Source organism: Coptis chinensis, chromosome 4, assembly GCF_015680905.1.
Source record: "Coptis chinensis isolate HL-2020 chromosome 4, ASM1568090v1, whole genome shotgun sequence".
NCBI classification, from domain to species: Eukaryota; Viridiplantae; Streptophyta; class Magnoliopsida; order Ranunculales; family Ranunculaceae; genus Coptis; species Coptis chinensis.
The window spans coordinates 95,827,927-95,841,641 of record NC_141459.1 but is presented as its reverse complement, the minus strand read 5'-3'; the positions used below and the strand labels follow the sequence as shown (position 1 = coordinate 95,841,641).

The 13,715-nt window shown below is 35.1% G+C and overlaps 1 long non-coding RNA gene and 1 pseudogene across 2 annotated transcripts; one reads left to right on the top strand and one right to left on the bottom strand.

Annotated features, from left to right (window-relative positions):
• Nucleotide 1: 1 nt before the first annotated feature.
• On the top strand, nt 2-4,516 carry LOC147505901 (uncharacterized). The gene is made up of 2 exons (XR_015193507.1): nt 2-345; nt 4,311-4,516. It is a non-coding gene; the product is annotated as an uncharacterized LOC147505901 (long non-coding RNA).
• Nucleotides 4,517-6,763: 2,247 nt separating this feature from the next.
• On the bottom strand, nt 6,764-9,892 carry LOC147505900 (myb-related protein 2-like; annotated as a pseudogene). Its single transcript, XR_015221105.1, has 6 exons — nt 9,796-9,892; nt 8,662-8,738; nt 8,473-8,530; nt 7,412-7,487; nt 7,259-7,325; nt 6,764-7,125 (listed from the first exon to the last, which is right to left on the bottom strand). The product of XR_015221105.1 is annotated as a myb-related protein 2-like (transcript).
• Nucleotides 9,893-13,715: the final 3,823 nt, after the last annotated feature.

Sequence of the window (13,715 nt, the reverse complement as noted above, 5' to 3'; positions counted from 1 at the left end):
TATGTCATGATTCATGACAATGACCATATGTGTGAAAGAAGTGGTAGCTGATTTTGGTTGCATGAATGAAATTTGAAGCACAGTTGTTCCAATGAATTTCGACTTTTGTTTGTAACTCCCATTCCTCAGTGAAGTTGTAAGTTTCCCCGCCGTTTCTTTATTTAACTAGGCTTCATGCGGTGCTTGCACAGAGAATTGCAGAAAGCAACTCATAATTTCACAACGGTGATTGGGCAAGGAGCATTTGGTCCTGTTTACAGAGCTCAAATGTCAACCGGAGAGACTGTTACAGTAAAAGTCCTTGCTACAGACTCTAGGCAAGGAGAAAAGGAATTCCAGATAGAGGTATGATAGGAAATTAAACAGTCTAATTAAATAGACTAATCTAACTCTAGTTAAACCGCAAGCGTACAGCTATCGTTGAAAATAGTTGCGGCAAACGGGTCGATCCCACAGAGATTGCTACTTCGGACATACGATTATTAAAATTATACTTAACTAATTCTACCGGATTTTTGATATATGATTTAATCTAACTATTGACTAAGCAATGTAATTAAACTATTAACTACGAAAGCAATAAAAATATGGATTAACTATCATTGGTGAAAACACTAAGGCTTTCGAATCCACCCTAGACCGTTATAGATTATCTTAGTTCAATTAATTTTAAAGTTATCTTTTTATTACGAGTAGCATGAGGGAAAGGCAACCCTTGCTTGCTCGAAGATGTGAGCGTGTAATTCTTAAACAATTCTAACAAATTGTTTTAATTGAATTTCAGCAAATAGATATAAACCCCTAGCAAAATTGTCTTTTTACAAAGACAACTTCTCACGGGTTTAATTATACTTTAGAACCGATGCCTTGATATCAACAGAAACTTAACCCAACAATTGACTAGTCTAGACATGGATAAACATGCAGGATATAATCAATGATAGAATTTCTACAGAAATCAGAGAATTCAATTAATTATTTACTGTAAAACTTAAGTCAGAGAACAATAACCCAATTAAACATAGAAAACCATACACAAGTCTAGGGCTTCATCTAAGCCCTAGCTTGAATTTTAGCTAGACATGATAATTTGCAACATGAAAATAAAAGAAGAATAAATCATCGACAAAACCGTAATCCCGCTTTGATATCTTCTTCTCCACTTCGTCTGCTGCTCTGGCTCCAATTTGTGCTCTCCAAAGATTTCTCTCCCTTCGGTTTTTACTGGTATATATAGAGATTTGGTTAGGGGCAGTGTTTGATTTGGAATGGAATTCGAAGTTTCTAATCCGGTAGCGAGAGTTTCGAACTGGATCAGTTTGATTGGAACAAGGAATTTCGGTCTTGGGTTTTCTTTTTGGTTCCTGTTTGGGTAAGTAGTGTTTTAAATAGAAATAAAAGGGTTTTTGCGAGCAATTCGGTAATTGGGCAATTTGATCGGAAATAGCGAAGTTGGTCTTTAATTACTGTTAGTTCTCTTTTGACTTGTGTGAAATAGAGAATAACAAATGGCTTTGATTCTGTAGTAGGAGTAGGTGGAGTATTTGTTTGGTTCTGGAAGTTTCGATTTAGTTGCCGAAACTAGAGGAGATTTTTGGTTCTGTTCGTGCGAAATGAATTTGGAGAAGAAAACTGTTATGATCCAGTGGTCCGGTAGCTAGAAACTACACTGGGAACGGGCTTTGGTGTATATGGGCTTTGGTGTTGATTTGGGCTGGTCTAATTAGTTACACATGGGTCCGGTCTTTAGCACATGGGCTTAAACTCAAACTCTCTCTACTGGTCACGTGCTCACTTAAGTTCATGGCCCCATTGCTTTTCATTCTTTTCGTACTTACTTCGGCTGAAAATAACAAGGTTTAACTAACCATCCAAACCATATCTGATCCAAATAATTTCCCGATTCTCCCATGCTTTTTCAGATACCGACTAAAGTCACGCATTGATATCTCGATTCTTCCCAATATCGACAATACTCTAATTCCTGCAAAAATCAATAAAAACATACTAACTAAATCAAATACAAAAAATAACCGGACTAATTAATATAAAATTGAGCATAAATATATAACATTTATGCGCTTGATCAAATACCCCTAAACTTATATTTTGCTAGTCCTCAAGCAAAACTAAAACTAAACTAATAACAAAAACAAAAATTTTAACTCACTTTCGTAGGAATCACAATTACACTTAGCATGTGTAACAAGCCTTTAAACCTCTAGGTTACCCCTAGTGGACGAGTTTAGTCTCGTGAGGGTTTTCAGAAACGGTACCCACAAACATTAACATAGCATAACCAATGGTGATATAATTTTCTCAGAGATGAAATCTTTTTCGCCCACTTCTAAACAAGTTCAAAAATCAGCAATTATCACAGTTTACATCATCATCACCAAGACTCATCACTACTTCCAAAGATAGAAAAGATTTACTACTACTCCAAACCAAAGCGTGTGTGTGTTTAGTCAAACTGATACAATCTCTTATCCAAGTAACGGAATTCCTAACTTACTATCCAAAGAATATATCAACCTCAATCCTCACCATTCATACACTCACAAGAAAGTCTCTCTCTCAGATAAGTTTCAATTTTACCTCTGTATGCAGGGAAATGAGTAAAATAATAGAACCACATACTTAGCCAGAAAGATGGACATATGAAATTTCAAAAACAAATTAGTCTCATGAAAAGAATGTCAATCACATGTGAAGTGTCGGGTCCTTCACTTTAGCATCATCTCAACTATTCTACACTTCATATCATACTTTTGTGATAAGTCTGAGTATTAAGACAGGGCTTAGGATAGGCTGACAAGAAAAATGTAAAAAGGAATCAAAAATTTCTGAGAATAAACTAAAGACCATCTTGTACTTCTTGGAAAAATTTCTTCACTTTGTAGACAACATTACTTTACTTTCTCACTACTTCTGCTCAATGATTTCTCTTTCTTTTTCTTTTCTTTTTCTTATATATATCGGTTTGGCTAGGGTGACATCCTAACTGTGACATTCTTATTGTACATCCTATCAAAAAGTGCATTTCAACAATAAATTAGTGTATGATAGGATGTACAATAAGGATGTCACAGTTAAGATGTCACCCTAGCCAAACCGATATATCGATTTGGCTAGGGTGACATCCATATTGTACATCCTATCAAAAAATGCATTTCAACAATGAATTAGTGTATGATTTTTTGTAGATATAATCTACTCTTCATGGATTATATCTCTACAAAAAATTAGCTCAATTCGATATTTCTAGCCTTGTCAAACTTAAAATTATTTCTAGACCGTTAGATAAAATTGCAAACTTAAACATTGGCAGATGACAAAGTTCCACATATTGGATTGAGCTAATTTTTTGTAGAGATATAATCCATGAAGAGTAGATTATATCTAGAAAAAATCATACACTAATTCATTGTTGAAATGCACTTTTTGATAGGATGTACAATAAGAATGTCACAGTTTAGGATGTCACCCTAGCCGTATATATATATATATATATATATATATAATATATATATATATATATATATATATATATATAAATGAGGAGGGATAGAGGCACATTTTTTAGCCACATTCTAGCCACATTGTAAATTAATCCAAGTAAAACGTGGACTTAAAAGTTGGAAAGAAAAAATCATGGGAACATGGAAAAAATTAAAGAATAAATGCAATTTTGTATAGATGGTTTAGATGGTTAGACATATCCAATATAGGAGAATGGTCTTACAAAAAACTTAATTCATTTGTATGAAAAAGGAAAAAATGTGCCTCTATCCCTATATATATATATATATATATATATATATATATATATATATATATATATATTTATATACTAGTAAAATTTGATGTTTGATGAAAATTAAAGAATTGCATGTATAGGGTTTAGATTAATAATAGAAATATTCAATAAGAAAAAACATTTATGCTAGTTGTATTCTTTGTAATTCGATTTTTGATGTTCAATGTTATGAATAGATATATTAGAAAAAATGTAATCAATATATAATTATTAGAAAAAATACATTGGATAATGTTAATATCTGTTCTATAGATCTATTAAGTCGGATATAATTAGGTGGAGTGAATTGAATGTGTAAGTAATAGATTTCTTGAAAATGGTTATGTGGCAAGATAACCATTTCAAAGCTATCCATATAATGTGTATCTTATTTTATGTGTAGTGTTGTTTTTTTCAAACCATATGTATAGAGGTTGCATCGCTGAATTACATCTATTTCACTCTATTGTTAGTCGCACATTCCTTTGATGTACATGCATAACTTTGGCAGGTCTCGGGTTTCCACTTTATTAAGATAATGAAGAATGTGCAAAGTGCATGTGTAAGGAGTGTAGTTTGTCAAGCAGGTATGCTATCCCTAGATGAACAACTGATGCAGAGTAAGCAAATAGAAAAACCATTAGTAAAGAGCAAGAAGTGAATATTTGTGTGGATTTTGCCATTTTCTTTCTTAATTTTGAGCATTTCATGAATAACTATAGTCAACAGTTTTCATTTGTATAATTGTTTACCTCCCTAGTCTCTAGATTGGATAAATTGGATCAGCTTGCCTTGCAGTCCTGCACATCCCAATTTACGCACCTTTTTCAAAATAATAATTAGTTGGTCCACCATATATTAAGCATTTTATGATGGATTGGGTTGGGCCATTTTATATATTGTTTTGGGATTGAGTATTGTAAAACAATGAGTTGGTTTGGGCCATTATGTACTAACTCATTATTGAAAGATTGCTCACCAATGTAGGATTCATGGAATCATGGATTGCTATGGATGCTAAACTTTAGTCGGAAGACTTTGCAATTGGGTTATTAGGTTATGTGCTGGAGTTTCGTTTGAAATTTGAAACATGGAATGGAATGTTTATTAAAAATCATTATAAAGAATAATAGGCAAGGCAAACAATAGCCTGTATAGCTCAGTGGTAGAGCGTCAGTCTTGTAAACCGAAGGTCTGTAGTTTGATCTTGCATGGAGGCATGTCAATACACTATATTTTTACAGTATAAAACACGATTAAAAAACTGGTTGCTTTTTTGGGTAATCATAAGGCATAAGCATTTGCAAAATGTTTCAGAAAACCTAAAAGACATCCAAAAAAAGAGTTGGTTCCAGTGTCACATTCTCTTCTATTAAAGTAAATTTTCAAAAATATAGGGTTAAGCTAGACCACCTTAGAGTCTACTCAACAGGTACCTTTCTATATCCACTATCTTTTTCATTCATAAAAACTCAAATCGTTACTAATTAGTAGCTACTGTTGATAGTTTTTTTAACATTAAAGAGCTTATATCTTAATAAAATTATAGATGTAGGAAGAATTGTGATTCTCTCCTAGTGGTGTGGACCAGAGGTTCATATAACAGCCAAGTCCCATAGTCCCCTCTCTGAAACACAGACATTGGTTTTATAATATCTGGTGCAATATGAGAAGCACTGTTGGATAATTAGTCTAGTTAATAGCACATTGTACTCCTGAGTCCTTAAGGTTATTGAAATGATACAAAGTTTTATGGCATTGATATCAAAATACAAAACTTGGATTTACCCAAAACACATAAGATGTCAGACATGTTTTAGTAGTTCTCATTCTCACCTAGCTAGTTAACACAAAGTTACATTTTCCATTCATATATATTTACCAAAAATAATTGAGAGGGATAAATTAAAGAATTGAAAGGGCAAAAAGAAAGTGTGATATAGTTGTAGAATTGAAAGGGCAAAAAGAAAGTGTGAAAGTGTGATATAGAAGTCGCAAACTAAAAATCGGTTGTTCTCCGGGAGTTTTCCGTTATGTTGAAGTCCTAGATTAAGCGACACATCACTGGCACTAATTCCAAATCTTTAAAGTGAGGACTCAATATCTGTATTAGCACCAGAGTGGTTCCAAAATCAACTTGAACAGTACTGCCACGCTTGCACCTGTCGTCGACTGCCATTTGGTGGTGACGCTGTGACTTGGTTGGTGACATGTCATTGTACTTGATAGTGGTGGCTTGGTTTTCCGAGGAGCATTGTGTATTGATTGCATTGGATGAATGGTCATTTTATGTAGCTTTGATTTCAGATCTTTTGCCTACTGATTGCATTGGATGAATGGTGTTTGTGCAGAGTCTCTTGACATGGGCTTACTATAGCCACAATATTAATGTACACTGGTAGAGGACAGTAGCATTTTGAACTGCAATAATCTCAGAAATCATGACGTGAATGGTAAGATAAATTTCTCAGTCTTCTTCTTCTCTTTTTAAATCTAGAATTGCGACAACTAATCCCATAATATCACTCTTTCCTACAGATGCCTTGAGGGATTGCGGTGGGGGGAGACTCTTTCCTACAGATGCCTTGAGGGATTGCGGTGGGGGGAGAGGAAGGTGAAGTGTTATTCCAAATCCTCTACTGCAGGAAGCAGACATGCAAGTCATAGTAGAGAAATGAAAATGAAGATAGACAGACATACAGCAAGTGGTTCTGGTGGCTGCAAAGCTGACAAAATCTCTCCAATAGTTTCAAGCTGCAAACTTTTAATTTGCAGACAAAGAGAGTTCAATGGCGTTCTCAACAACTCAAGTAGTTTGATATTCAGCAAAAACCTCATACACACATCTAGGATATAAGTGATAGCACTCTCCAGGCTGAACACGACCAGCTCTTATATAAATATTGATCCAAATGGTAGTCTCGTGGAACATTTTCGTCAAGAGAATGGTTGGCAAATATTAAATTTTCGAACTCTTCATCTTAGAACAGCCATAAACTCACCTTAGATTGTTAAATACACCATACGACTTCCTCTTCACAAAAAAAATATTCCTAAACACGAAGATGGAAAACAATGGTGTGCGGATATTCCCTGTATATCGTAGTAAAACAGCATTATTTCAGTGTCTTATCTAATAGATCTGATATTTGGTGGCCCAGAGTCGAGGCATTCATTGGATAATTTGGAGACCAGTTGGGAGATGTGCACTTTGGCATCCTACAGTCTCGCACAAACTCCTAGCTTTTGTTTTCCAAGTGTCTCCTGGGCTTTCTTGAGAACCAATTGTAGATATTTTCACTGGGCTTGTATTTGTGTCGCTGCACCTACATATAGAATAGGCGTTCCGTTGATTGTAAGTTCAGCACATATATCACATGCATTCACTCTCAGCTATTTAACATTTTGTTGGTTGATGATGATGCTGATGATGGTTATGATAACTCATTAGACTATTACCTCAAGATGTTCGTTTAGCCTTCTTTGCACTTCGATTTGCATCTCTAATGATTAACTTATCTCCAAGCTTCGGATACATTTAAGTTCTTTTGTCAGTTCAGGTCAAAGCCAAAGAATGTATATACAAAGATTTGTCGTTGTTAAAAGTGTTACTTGTTTGTTTGGGATCCTGTCATGAGTGCTCCACTTGCATCACACATCCTATCCCTTGCTTCCGTACCCATAAAACCTGTCACAGTAAGTTAATGCCTTATCAAAATTTGAAATTTGTGATGTGGTTATTCTGAATAATGAGGTACTATATGTACTTTGTCTAAAGATGAAGTTGGAATACTCGAAAAGGGTGGGGTAAGAGCATGCACACAGCATCTTCCTTTGCCGCATTTACGGTGTGAGTTGCTCCCAACATTTTTGCATTATGAAGTTTGTCATCTTGAATATCAACATCAATAATCTGAGACGCACAAAACGCCTGAGCTATTTGCAAGCAACTGAGGTATTTGATTTAGTTAATATATTTTATATGAAAACTCGACCAAAATGGAAGTTGCATCTTACCTAGTTACCTACATTTGAGTATGAAAGAAATTTGACCAAATAGATATTCAAGCATATATCTCCTAGAGGACCAGACCATTACATTTCCATTCACATAAAGAGGCAAGTTAGGCAAGCTCTATACTTGAGCATAATGTGACAAATTGTAAACATTCATATATGATATTCATGCACATTCCAATAATTAAAACTCTAAAAATAGCCATTTGTAGACGGACTGCTGATTATTGGTAAAATACTATAGCGAACACTCTTTGCTGATTTCAGGAATGATTTGATAATATGTTATGTGCAGCAAATCATATTCACATGTCTGCAGCTCATAGAGCTCTAGCTTGTGCAAGTGTGAGCAAACATACTTTTTAAAACCTTGTTTTTATCACCTTGACTACACTCTTTACTTCATTTTATATGTTTATATGCTAATGCACCCCAAAAATTGCACAATAGGTTTCAAGTGTTAGATTAGATGATAAAGTCTGGGATAGAAGTCAAAATAAAACTAATGATAGTAAAAGGTAGAAACCGGCGTGCCCTAGGAAGAACAAAATAATGACAGATTTAACGTCTGGGCTAGAAGTCAAAACAAAATTAATGATAGTAAAAGGTAGAAACCGGCGTGCCCTAGGAAAAACAAAATAATGGCAGATTTTCACCTTGATCCAACACCACTAATGCCAATAACTGCAACTGCATCTCCAGCACGCATGTTAGCTGCATGTCTCATTGCACCATAGGCGGTAAAGATTGCACATCCCAAAATAGTTGATTCTGTGTAGGGCAGATTATTAGTCATACGTAATCCTCGATGAAATATTTGGGAAGTTTTATTCAATATACTTTACCTGTAAATGGCTCTTTAGATGGTATAGGGTAAGTCCTGGAATCCCCATGAGCTTCATAACCGTCTTTGGTGCTGCCTCTGCGACAAACATATAGAAGGTTGAATTAGCAGAATAAGACGCGGGTGCATGTTCCTAAAATTAGCTTATATAGAAAGGTAAAGAAAGAGATATTCACCGTCTGCTCCTCCAAGATGTTTGACAACTCTGATGAAACCCTCGTGCAGCTCAAGCGTCTATTTTAATCTAGGCTTAGCATCAGTAGAGAGAACCAATCCTGTGTCACCGCAAGCATTTCCTTAGCCTTGTAAAAAGTTTAATTAACTAAAAATGATTGCCAATCAAAACCAAATAGCGAACACTCTTTGCTGATTTCAGGAATGATTTGATAATATGTTATGTGCAGCAAATCATATTCACATATCTACAGCTCATAGAGCTCTAGCTTGTGCAAGTGTGACCCAACATACTTTTTAAAACCTTGTTTTTATCACCTTGACTACACTCTTTACTGCATTTTATATGTTTATATGCACTAATGCACCCCAAAAAGTGCACAATAGGTTTCAAGTGTTAGATTAGATGATAAGTCTGGGATAGAAGTCAAAATAAAATTAATGATAGTAAAAGGTAGAAACCGGCGTGCCCTAGGAAGAACAAAATAATGGCAGATTTAACGTCTGGGCTAGAAGTCAGAACAAAATTAATGATAGTAAAAGGCTGAAACCGGTGTGCCCTAGGAAGAACAAAATAATGGCAGATTTTCACCTTGATCCAACACCACCAATGCCAATAACTCGCGAATCTGCATCCAAAGACGCATGTGTCATTTTGCATGTCTTATTGCACCATAGGCGGTAAAGATTGCACATCCCAAAATAGTTGATTCTGTGTAGGGCAGATTATTAGTCATACATAATCCTCGATGAAATATTTGGGAAGTTTTCTTCAATATACTTTACCTGTAAATGGCTCTTTAGATGGTATAGGGTAAGTTCTGGAATCCCAATGAGCTTCATAACTGTCTTTGGTGTTGCCTCTGCGAAAAACATATAGAAGGTTGAATTAGCAGAATAAGACGCGGGTGCATGTTCCTAAAATTAGCTTATATAGAAAGGTTAAGAAAGAGATACTCACTGTCTGCTCCTTCAAGATGTTTGACAGCTCTGATGAAACGCTCGTGCAGCTCAGGCATCCATTTTAATCTAGGCTTAGCATCAGTAGAGAGAACCAATCATGTGTCACCGCAAGCATTTCCTCAGCCTTGTAAAAAGTTTAATTAACTAAAACTAATTGCCAATCAAAACCAAGTAGCTAAAATTGTAAAAAGTTAAAACTATTTGCTCCGCACATGCTCCAATGCCTTTTGTTCATCTTTTCTATAACTAATTAAACATTGTATCTTTTCTATAACACGATATGTTAATATGTGATGAATAAAAGACACGTTTTCCTCCTTACATGCTCCAGTGACTCTTCTGCATTGTAGCAAGTAAACTGCTTTCATACGACTTACTTTCTAACATGGACTTTGTTAGGTCCACAATATAAATAAGTCAAAACCATAATCAAAATGGTCGTTGTGTAATAAAAATAGCAAAGATAGTCCACATACCAGAAGCCAAGTAAAAGGAAGCACATAATTCATTCAGATGAATAAGAACTGTAGCACTTACCTTCTCTAGTGGATAAGCCGTTTTACGACACGTAGCACATTTCTCGTGTCCCAGAAAACATTCCAGCAGCCTTGGTAGGTGACCTTGTCTGAAACCTTGGTAGTGGATATCCTAAGCCTTGGTAGATGGCAAAGCAATGTGTTGAAAGCGGCATAGCTAGCACAATATGTACCTTCCTTCAAAATGAATACACGTAACTAAAAAGACATAAATTGACTACGAATACCTTGAGTGGTTGGTACGTACTGCTCTTCTTGTTTGATACATGGAAGTGATTAAACCTAGTAAAACGTAAATAAAAGATGCATCACTTTCATTAGTTCTCAATTCACAAAAGTAAAATATATTCAGAAGAAGAAATAAAATAAATGTAAACTTTCTATTAATGATTTGGTCTAGCATGATATAGGATTGAGTAGGCAATGTTGCATGTGGATTATTCAAATAAGTTTGATCACAATAGTGGCAGTAAAAAAAAATGAATAGATATTGAGTTTTCCCACATAATAGAAAAATAGAGGAGAAAACATACCAATGTGAGTAAAACTGTGTTTCGTGATATAATACACCGATCGATTAGAGATTGTGCATCTACAAACCAATTCCAAACTTCCGAAACAATATCTTCTAACTTTTCCTTTTCTTCTCGAAACAATTCCAAACCTCTTCAGCCAATCATTTTTTTTCTCTTTCTTTCTCATATCTTACTTCCGGTCTAGTACTAATAAGTTTAGAGTCTAGAAGCTTACTAAGCTGTACGAGTCACTAACCAAAGGAAATATACGTAATCAAATGGTGATGGCTAAACATGCGCACCAGGGGGTGAAGTGATACTTAGATATATCAGAGGGTTGCTAAATGGTAAACATTAGATATATCAGGCGAAAGGCATAACTGCGTAGCTTGCTCCTGGTGTGAGGCGCTAACCTGGCAAGAGAAAGCACCATAATCTTTCTTTACATACCAGAGTCGAGAAAATTTTAAACTGTCTCTCATAATGAACATTTTGATAGAAATAAAAGTATGCTGGATGAAATGAGGCCATAAAAGACCACAAATGACTATAAGAGAAACAATACAGTGATACACTACTACCACGTAAGAGCGCAAGCAGAAATTATCTCCATTCTCCACAATATAAATATATATATTCCACTCCAGATATTTAGATCATTTTTGACTTATGGAGCTCCACAATGAAAATATTATTAAGAGAACAACTGTAAGAAAATGCAAGAAGTTAATACCAAAATTTGTGCGCTTCCAAAATCACAAAGCTTTACGTCATGGGTATGAGGATCAACCTGCTCCAAAAGAAGAAGCATGACCCGCTTCAGAGATCACTGTCTTAGGGAGCTACTAAAATACGCTACCAGAGACGTGTTACTCGAGTTCAATGTCAACACCCTTTTTATTATCCCAGTTGAGGACTTGAACCATATAGGCTTTTCATTGGGAGTCTAGTGCATGAAAACAATGCAGTGGAAAAGACCATGTGAGTTTTTTGGAGATAAAACGAACGAAATACTACATCAAATGACAATTGACAACAAAGGAAAGTGTATCAAGCCTTCATACAGATTGCCCAACTAACACCAGGCTAAAGTAATTTGCAAAACATCTCTAAGTAGTAAATAGTAAGTACGAAATAGGTAGCTCCTCACACTTCACGACTTTACCTGAGTAGCAGGGGACACTATCAGGATTCAGGAGCTATTGTGTGGAATAGAAAAGGATTAAAGCAAGAACGAATATAATGGTTGCTGCAAGGAAGCGATTCTGCCATTGATTTTCTAAAAAATCATTAGCCAGTTTTCTCTCCTTCAGCAGGTTTTTATAAGATTTGAGTCAGGCATTAAAAGCCCAATGTAACATGCGTGCCATAAGCAGGTCCTGGACCTTTCAATAAGTTTCTTTGACGGCATAAGATCACAGGGGACTCAGAAAAGATGGAGTTTCTATTCTGGAATATATACATGCCCCAAGCGCAGACCATTCACAGCCATAACATTAGTTTGGAGACATTCAAAGTCAATATGTTAAATGAAGTTAGTCACCTAAACTCTAAACGGAACTTGACTACTACAAACATGTAAACAACACTTGCAGGAACACATGGATATAAACATGGTTCTACTCATGAGATCTATTAAAAGCGCTTGTGGGATGAAAAGAACTGGGCATTTTCCAGTGTTAGGATAAACAAATATTAGATTCGTTGAATAACTCATTTATACCCTATGTACAGTAAATATGATAAATACATTCCCCACAATAACAAATATGATAAATACATTCCTAACAATTACTAAACACCTGTAAAAGGGCATATTTTCCTAAGTTAGTAGACCTCGTGAAAGCTGCAGTGGAATAGTAATATAATATAGTACGTTATACAACATCAGTATAACTCTTTCCATCGTCCTTTATCTAGGCTTTGTGCCATCAACAATGCAAGAATGCATTATTACATAACTTAATAACTTAATTAGTTATTAGTAACCATCTGATGAGTCAAGAATGAAAGGAAAAAAACAATAAGCAAAGAAATGTCTAAGTTATAACGTGTTTAAGTTATAAAGTCACCCTATTGCAAGACAACATATAACGAAGTGTAGACTATAAAAGTAAAAAGCACTTAAATAAGCCTTGGAAAAAGGCGAAATAAATTGTACCAAACCAAAGTTGTAAATTGTGGAAACACAGGAATCTAAAGCATGAGTACTCTCAAACAAAAGTACATAAAGGAACGAAACCTACCAAAGCGAGTTCTTCTAAGCATACCTTAAAGAAGCCCATAATCCCAATTCGATTGACATTGTAATGAAGCATTAGTCCTTTTGCCATCCTGTGTTTGACAAAATCATTAGACCCCAAAAAACAAAAATAGGAATTCTTATATGTTAAGGCAGTTAAATTTTATCAGGCTTTTCTCAAACAACAAAAAATCTTTTAGAAGATGAAGGTGGTGAAGAAGACACAGAGAAACGGGAGGAAAGAACCTAGTAGATCCATTATTAGATTTGGAAACCATAAACCAATCTTCAAATTATCTGCTATTACTTAATTTTGTAGTTTAATAGGGATTAGATGAGTCAAACTTAGACAACAGGATGAAATTGAGAAACTATGTAATTGAGTGAATGAGTTTGATGCTAGGTAAAAGGGCCCCAAAGACAAAAATTATACCTGAAAATACAGATTCATTACTTTCAAATCAACAAACATTGAAAGACATTGAATTGGTTTGGTTCTGCAAGTAATGGTGATGAAGAAGCACAATGGTAATGAAGAAATTGACCCAGAAAAAAAAAAAGTTTTGTGACATTTTTGGAAAAATCATGCAGTGATGTTTAACAAAGAAATTGCAAGGGTTGGTTA